The sequence below is a fragment of the Apium graveolens genome, chromosome 11, assembly GCF_009905375.1.
Source record: "Apium graveolens cultivar Ventura chromosome 11, ASM990537v1, whole genome shotgun sequence".
Classification (NCBI taxonomy): Eukaryota; Viridiplantae; Streptophyta; class Magnoliopsida; order Apiales; family Apiaceae; genus Apium; species Apium graveolens.
The window spans coordinates 78,588,704-78,597,294 of NC_133657.1; the positions used below are offsets into that span (position 1 = coordinate 78,588,704).

The 8,591-nt window shown below is 38.6% G+C and overlaps 1 non-coding gene across 1 annotated transcript; it reads left to right on the plus strand.

The window, feature by feature from the left end:
- Positions 1 to 1,263: 1,263 nt before the first annotated feature.
- Positions 1,264 to 1,370, plus strand: LOC141699502 (small nucleolar RNA R71). Its single transcript, XR_012565961.1, has one exon. It is a non-coding gene; the product is annotated as a small nucleolar RNA R71 (small nucleolar RNA).
- The last annotated feature ends 7,221 nt before the right edge of the window (positions 1,371 to 8,591 follow it).

Consider the following 8,591-nt stretch of genomic DNA (forward strand, 5'->3'; position numbering starts at 1 on the left):
GAAGATTGACAAGGGAATTAGATTGATGCTAGCTCCCAAGTCATATAAGCATCTTTCAAAAGACACTTTTCCAATAATACACGGAATAGTGAAACTTCCTGGATCTTTAAGCTTCGGAGGCAACTTCTGTTGCAGCACAACACTATATTCCTCAGTGATAGCGACAGTCTCTAAACCATCTAGCTTCATTTTTGAGAGGGAATAACTTTCATAAACTTTGTATAACTAGGCATCTGCTCAAGAGCCTCAGCGAAATGTATGTTGATATGAAGTTTCTTGAACACCTTCAAAAACTTCTCAAATTGCTTGTCCAGCTTTTTCTTCTGCAGCCGCTTAGGAAAAGGCGGTGGAGGATAGATCTGTTTCTCCCCTTTATTACCCTCAGGAGGAGTGTGCTCAATAGTAGTCTTCCTTGGTTCCACTTCTACTTCCTGCTTCTCTACTTCTTTCTCAGCCCCAGCTTCTTCAGTCAACGCTTGAGTTTTTTCGGGATTCACAACCTTTTCAGACCTCAAAGTGATTGCCTTTACCTGCTCATTAGCTTCCCTCTTTCCTGGAACTTCAGTGTCACTAGGTAGTGTACCAGGCTGACAATTTAGCAAGGCATTGGCAATTTGACCGATTTGATTTTCCAAGGTCTTGATAGAAATAGCTTGACTTTTGTACATAAGCTTCAACTCCTCTAATTCAGATTTTTCATTAGCTTGTTGCGGCTAGAGTTGTTGTCTTGGTGCATATTGTGGTTGCTGAAAAATAGGGGGGTTGTACTGCTTAGCTGGATACTGCTGATAAGGCTGTTGAACCGCATTCTAAGCATTGTTCTAATTGAAATTAGGATGATTGCGGTTGTTGGGATGATAAGTGGCTGGCACAGGTTGCTGAGAACGCTGAAAGTTGCTCAAGAACTGAGCTGATTCACTAGAAATTGTGCACTGATCAGTCTCATGGGCACGAACATAAAGCTCACACACACTAGTGATTTGATTAACTTCATAATTAGCCAAAGTGTCCACCTTCATCGTTAAAGCCTTAAGTTGGGAAGCTATAGCAGTTGCTGCATCCAACTCCAGAATTCCTGCCACCTTTCCCTGAGTCAGTCTCTGGGAAGGATTCTGGTACTCATTAGCAGCCATCAGTTCAATAAGTTCATAAGCTTCATCGTAGCTTTTAGCCCGCAAGGTTCATCCTGATGCTACATCGAGCATGGGTCTAGAAGTAGCACCCAATCCATTGTAGAAATAGTTGATAATCATCCAATTAGGAATGCCATGGTGCAGGCACTTCCTTAGCATCTCCTTATATTGATCCCAAGCCTCACACATAGATTCTCCTGTTTGCTGAGCAAACTGAGTAAGAGCATTCCTGATTGCAGCAGTCTTTACCATAGGGAAGAATTTAGTGAGAAACTTTTGAGCAAGATCTTCCCAAGTGGTGATAGACCCTGCTGGTAGAGAATGTAACCAGCACTTAACTTTGTCCCTCAGAGAGAATGGGAAGAGTCGCAGCTTGATGGCATCTTCAGTCACATCATTGAACTTGAAAGTGTCACATATCTCGATGAAATCCCTGATGTGCATGTTGGGGTCTTTAGTAGGAGAACCCCTAAACTAAACTGAGTTATGTATCATCTGAATCGTGCTTGACTTGATCTCAAAAGTGTTAGCCCTGATGGCTAGCCTGATGATGCTTGACTGAATGTCATTGATCTTAGGCTGAGAATAGTCCATCTAAGCCTTAGGATATTCTGCTTGATCACCCATCTCTACTAAAGCTGGTTGCTCGACTTTCTCTTCTTCTACCTTCTTTTCTTCTTCAAAAACTTCCTTTCGAACACCACAACTTCTTCCTCAGCTTTATCCAGTGTTCCCTTACGAGTACGCGAACGCGTATGCATACACCCTCGCTAGAGTACCTGAAATAATACAAGAAAACGAATAAGTAACAATGTCCGAGTCAATGAACTTTAATGACCACTGATGGAAAGCACATAAACTGTAAATTAATACTGCAGTCCCCGGCAGCGGCGCCAAAAACTTGTTAGTCTCTAAACACACGCTTATAATACACGCAAGTATACGAGTTCGCAAGTAGTATATAATCTTTTCTAGTTCGTTCCCGCAGAGACTGGCTTTGGTTAACTAATTAATTTATGCACTTAAGCAACAATGTATGGTTATTATTCAATGCTAAGACAATAACAAATCGAGGTGTTTATAACTAAGAATTAAACTAACAATTATAACTAAGAGAATAAGATTGACTGAATTGATATATATGACAAACATGGGATTCTAACTTCATTAAATACTTCATTCAACAGCCTTATTATTCTTATCCTTAGCATGCAATGGTGATGACACTAATCAGATAACACGAAACTACTAAACGCCAACTTTCGTTGCACGAAAAACATACTACCAGACATCCACAAAGGAGATAGAAGCTGAATAGACACCAATTATATTGAGACCCTATATGTCTATAGAATTTGACAACATAGCGGTTTAAGCACAAGTTATCCATATTGATTACACAGGGCAAGTAAAATGGTTAAAATTACCTACGAATCATGCATAACAAATACATGAACCTATGCTAGCATGGCAAGTTCTAAATCCTTAAATTCACTTTCACTTCATTAAGAATTAACACACTATCTTATAAGTTCGCGATGCTCATAAGACGAATACGCACAACCAATACTAGGTTATCATACAATCACCACATACTAAGGCATCGAAACAAATTAAGTAAAGAAATCTATAAATAAATCCAATGGAACCCCACGATAACGATTAGCCCATAATCAGACTCATCATCAACGTGGGTTCCAATGAAAACATGGTATAATAAATGTAGTATTTATATCGAATAAATAAAATCAAGTACGAAACAAGAATAAGGTTCACAAATAAGAAATCTAGCATCCAAGTACAACTTAAAACAAAGATTCACAAGTAAAAACCAAAATCTTCTTCGTCTTCGTTGAATCGTGCTAACACGGTCTTCTTACGGCTCTCCTTGATAAGTCTCTGGCTTGATATATTATTAAAAATGACCTAAAGTTATTTATATAGCAGCCCTGATCAGTAGAGAAGTCCATAAATCAGTCTTCTATTCAAAACAAGATTCTTAAAACCCGACCTGGCGCAGCCGCGCGCTTGATCAGCGCGGGCGCGCTAGCTCTCTGAAGTTCGAGCGCGGGTGCGTGCTTGGTCAGCGCGGGCGCGTGCTTGGTCAGCGCGGGCGCGCGCTTGGTCAGCGCGGGCGCGCGCTTGGTCAGCGCGGGCGCGCGCTTGGTCAGCGCGGGCGCGCGCTTGGTCAGCGCGGGCGCGCTGGGCTTCTGCCAAAACTTTGACTTCTTTTTTTTCTTGCAGATTTGAGCTGGTCTTTGCGAGCTTTATTCCTTAGACACCAACCTAACACCATATTAGCATCAAATCAATGCTAAATCACCTGATTCTCAGATTAATGCCTGAAATGCAAAAACACTAGAAAACACATTAAAACACTAATAATTTGAGTACAATTACACCAATTCAAAGCTTTAAGGAGCGTAATAAAGTGTCATAAATGCCACTCAACAACAAGGTGCATCATTTGTTGAAAGACAAACTGCATCATGCGTCGAAAGGCAAAACTCGACATTCGTTGAACCATCAATAAAAGTTAAAAGTCAATATAAATCACACACAGAAAGGACCCCAACTTCAAGTCAAAGATCCACAAACTCCGGGGAAGTTTCTTCTAATCAAAACTCAAATACACATCAAGACAATTTGAAGCCTCTTCATTTAGAGCTAATCTAGCACAACAAAGGAAATGGACTAGAGATCACCCATTTGAACTAATTATTGGTAATGCATCTTCAAGAGTGCAAAAAAGAAAAGCAACTCAAGAAGAATGTTTATATAGTGGCTTCCTGTCACAGGAAGAGCCAAAGAAGGTAGAAAAAGCTTTGTTGGATCCTGATTAGGTTTTAGCTATACAGGAAGAGCTAAAGCAATTTGAAAGGAATAAAGTATGGAAGCTGGTACCCAAACCTAAAGGAAAAAAATCCTATTGACACTAAATGGGTATTCAAAAACAGGATGGATGAAATTGGCATAGTAGTCAGGAATAAAGCTAGATTGGTTGCTAAGGGCTATTGTCAAGAAGAAGGAATAGATTTTGATGAGACCTTTGTTCCTGTTGCAAGACTTAAAGCCATCAGAATCTTTCTAGCCTATGCAACCCATGCTAATTTCTTAGCATTTGGTATCCTAGAGATTTTAGTTTTAATCTAATTGGTTATTTAGATGCAGATTATATAGGTTGTAAAATAGACAAAGAAAGTACAACAGGAACCTGTCAATTTTATGGAAACAAGCTAGTGTCCTGGTTTAGTAAGAAACAAAATTCAGTTTCTACTTCTACTGCTGAGGCTGAATACATTGTTGCTAGTAGTTGTCGTGCATATATTTTATGGATGAAAAATAAACTATTGGACTACAGTCTACATGCGAACAAGATTCCAATTTTCTGTGACAACACTAGTGCCATTGCTATTGCTGAAAATCCTGTGCAACATTCAAGGACCAAGCACATTGACATCAAGTACCATTTCATTCGAGAACATGTCATGAATGATAATGTGGAACTTCATTTTGTTCCAAGTGAGCACCAACTTGCAGACATCTTTACCAAGCCACTTGATGGGTCAAATTTCACTAGGTTGGTAAGTGAGTTATGTATGCTTAATTATTCGTAAGTCATTTTAATGTCTAAGCAACTTGTAATGCAGCCATAAACAAATTTGATTTTTCCTAAAAAGATGAAATTTGGGCTAAGTCAAAATTTACATCTCGATGGATGTTCATTATCCGTTGAAAGTGAATATCCGTTGAATTTCATTATCTGTTGAAAATCAAATATTTTTCTGGGTACTTTATGTCTCGACAGATAATTGTTTGATCTATATCCGTTGAATTTCTTTAATCATAGCCGTTAATTCTTTACCTTATCCGTCGAATTTACTTATAGTATGTAACTATATGTCGATGGATAATCTCTAGAATTTCTATAGTTGATTTCATTTTAAAACGGCTATTTTGGGCAATTTTTATTGGGTACTTTAATGTACTTTTCAATTTTTACATTTTATTTCTGAAAAAGTATAAAAGCCCCCTTTCATTTTTCATTTTACTTTTATCTTTCTCAAAGCAATTTTACTCTCTTCGTCTCCAAAACAAAAATCCTTTTCTCTGTGACTGCTTTCAATCACAACAATGGCACCTATAGTCAAAATCATGTCTCAATTTGGATTTGTTTATAAGAAGAACGACATCGTGGCACTGGTGAACAAATATATTGCTTCTTCTGAGGACTATCACAAGATGATGGATTTCTTTCGAAGTTGTAAACTAATTTATGCAATGCTTGAATCTCCAGTTATTTATTGTGAAGTTGTGGAGAATGGGCTTTAGAAAAGAATGGAGCTTTCTCTATGACTCTTTTATAAAAGCATTTTCAGGAAAGATTAGTAATTTTAATGTAGTTACTTACTCTATGATTAATATGCTTTACATGCTTTTAAGTGACAAGTACTTTAATTTCAGTAACTCTGTCATGTTTGAACTAGGGTATAAGTTATGAGACATTAAAAGAGGTCAAAGAACATATACTATGCTAGGTTTATTATAATGCCTACAAATCATGTGTCTAAGGACCTCTTGATTGAGAACCCAACAAATAAGCTTGATTGTTGGGTTTAAGAAAAGAGGGTACTTGCTGATCTTAACATGAACAATCTCCACAGAGAAGTGCCTCTCAACTATCTACCAATCATGAAGGCACCTCAAGTAAGTGAGATAACTATTTCTGTCTCTACTCTTTCCCAACCTTAAGGTTCTTTGCAAACTACTATGGTTATGTCATCTGTAACAGTGACCAAACAGATGCCTACCCAAGCCACAAAATCCAAGTCAAAGAAACCCTACTATATTTCCTCTCAAAAGACAATAGTTTTAAAAACTACCAAAGCACAAGAGGGGAGTGTTAAGGGTGGTAAGGAAGGCGAGGGACATGATGAAAATAAAAGAAACCCTAAGAATAAGGAGAGTGAGGTATGTATGACCCAAACCCCCCACATTGCAGTCTCCCAACAGGCTGTAGTGCTTAATAAGGAAATAAGCTCGTTGCTAGTTATATCCTCCCAAAAGGATGTGATTATTGAAATAAGCTCTCAACCAAGAGCACAGGCCAAAAGAGGAAGGGACACAGACCAACCTCAAACTTATATTAGAAAGAACAAATCTAAATCAATAGGGGAGTCACAGGGTGCACACACAGTGCCAACTGCAGTCAAAGACTCGGTTATGGCACCATCACAAATTCAGGGTGATGTGTCCCCAATAAATGTGGAGTCCCTAACCAAAATCGCTCACAATTGAAACACCTCTCACACACAATTCTCCCACAAACTCACTAGATGTGGACTTGATAAACACATCAATTCCTGATTCTCCATATTTGAAACTCATGGAGGAGCCCAAATCTAAAGCAAGTGAGTATCATATTATTGATGATTTGTTGGCTCACTTGCCATTTCTTTCTGAAGCTACTGAGCAATCTGTGTAAAATTTTAAATCAATCACCACAGATTCTACAGTAGTTTCAACTCCTAACTCTATCATTTCCACTCTCTCGACGGATATTCCTCATCCATCGACAAGTGATTGTCTCTCGACGGATAATCTTCACAACAATTATCTATCGACACTCACAACTGCTATTTCAGCGAACATCTCTCATCCTTTGAAAGTCTCTACACAACTTGAAATTTCTAAACATGTTACTAGTGTAGATGACTTAATGGTTGTTCAATCACTCTTAGGATTGAGGGAAGGGAGTGACTTGAGTGAGAGGCTGAGTTGCTTTCAGGAAGAAGGAGAGGAAAGTGTGTGAGAGGAGTCCCACCTTAGATGGTGAAGGTGAGGGTGAGGAGCCAAGGGGAGCCCTTGATGTAACAAAATAGAGATACTGATAGAAAAGCAGGTATAAAAAATGGGAAGATCCCACTGCTAGTGATTTAAAGGATGTCAATGATGCAGAAAAGAAGCAACTATTTCAGTAAGAATATCAAGTTGTTTTAGATTTTGTCTCTTTTGATGCTGAAACATATACTCATCCTGTTCCAGCTTATCAAATTCTAGCTGGACAGGGCAATGAAGAAGCTGAGAAGACTCTAAACTTGGTGCACATTACATCTTCTATGCTAAGGGCAAAGGATGCAATCAATTCACTACCTTCTACAACTGGTGATGATTTTGACTTTCTTTCTGGTACCTCTAGTGGTTTTATTGGTAATGAATCTCTTGGAGAGGATGCTAAAGAGGTAGGCAGGAACATAGGGGGAGAAGCAGAAACTCCAGATTGGATGTTTACAAAGGACCGTAACTATCATCACTCAAATCCACCTTGTTCAAACTTATTCATCAAACTTAACCTGGTATTCAAGCTACCAACAATGCCAACACCAAAGTCTTCTCCAAGCCCATCTAGAGTCTCTACAGTTGTACAAAATTCAATGTCTCCAACATAATCGAACTGTAGATGAACTAAAGCATGATATTGGGCAAGTCAAGGAGGATATCTATAAGAGATTGGATGCCAAACTTCCTGATTCTAAAATGACTAGCTTAAACCAAAATCTCAGGAAAGATTATGACTTGAATTGGAAAGTTGAGGATTTGGGTTCAAGACTGTCAAAAGTGGAGAACTCAGTTGCTCAACAGGGGACAATTTTGTTGCAACTTAGAAATGAGGAGTTTTGACCATGTCATGGGTAGGCCCTCACCAGGCCTTGGTTAGACCTAGTTAGAAGGAGTGTCCGAGGAGTTTTTCCAGCCATAGTTCATAGGAATTGAGTTAGAATCATGTGTCATAAGTTAGTGCAAAACAGGACACTTTTCTGTCCAAAAAACAGGGGAACATTGGACTTTAAGCTTAGGCCCAAGCTAGGCCCTTGAGCCACACCAAGTTTGAGAGTTACCTTACGGTCAGAAGAGTCTAGTGTAGAAGTTTGAGAGGTAAAATTGAAGTTTAAGGGTCAATTATACTCTTAAACCCATTGGTGTCACCCTGAAATCACTATAATGAGCAAAGACAATTAACCATTAGTTTTAGAGCACTTATGAATGAGCCCTAGGTTGACCACCATAGTTGTAAGATAGTATGAGGTAAGTAGAGTGTAAGGCCTAAGTTAGGGTCCATAAGAACTTGATGGTTTAGAAAAAGGCACGTCGAGTTATGAGGACGATATTAAGAGTTTTGGCTAGTTTAGCATAACTAAGTGACTTGAGTAAGTGGAGTGAGAGCATCCAAGCCTAGTGATGAAAAATAGTTTGTATGGATATATAATTATGTACTTAAATGTGCTATGTGAACATGAGTGGCTATGTGAACTATTATGCTTATAAGGTAATTATAAGTGTTTATGTGTACATAGGCCTAAGTGCCAATGTGCGTAATTTCGGTTTATAATTAGGTTGAGTTAGTGAGTATATATTATAATGAGGATATTATTATTTTATGTAGGCTCTCGAGACGAG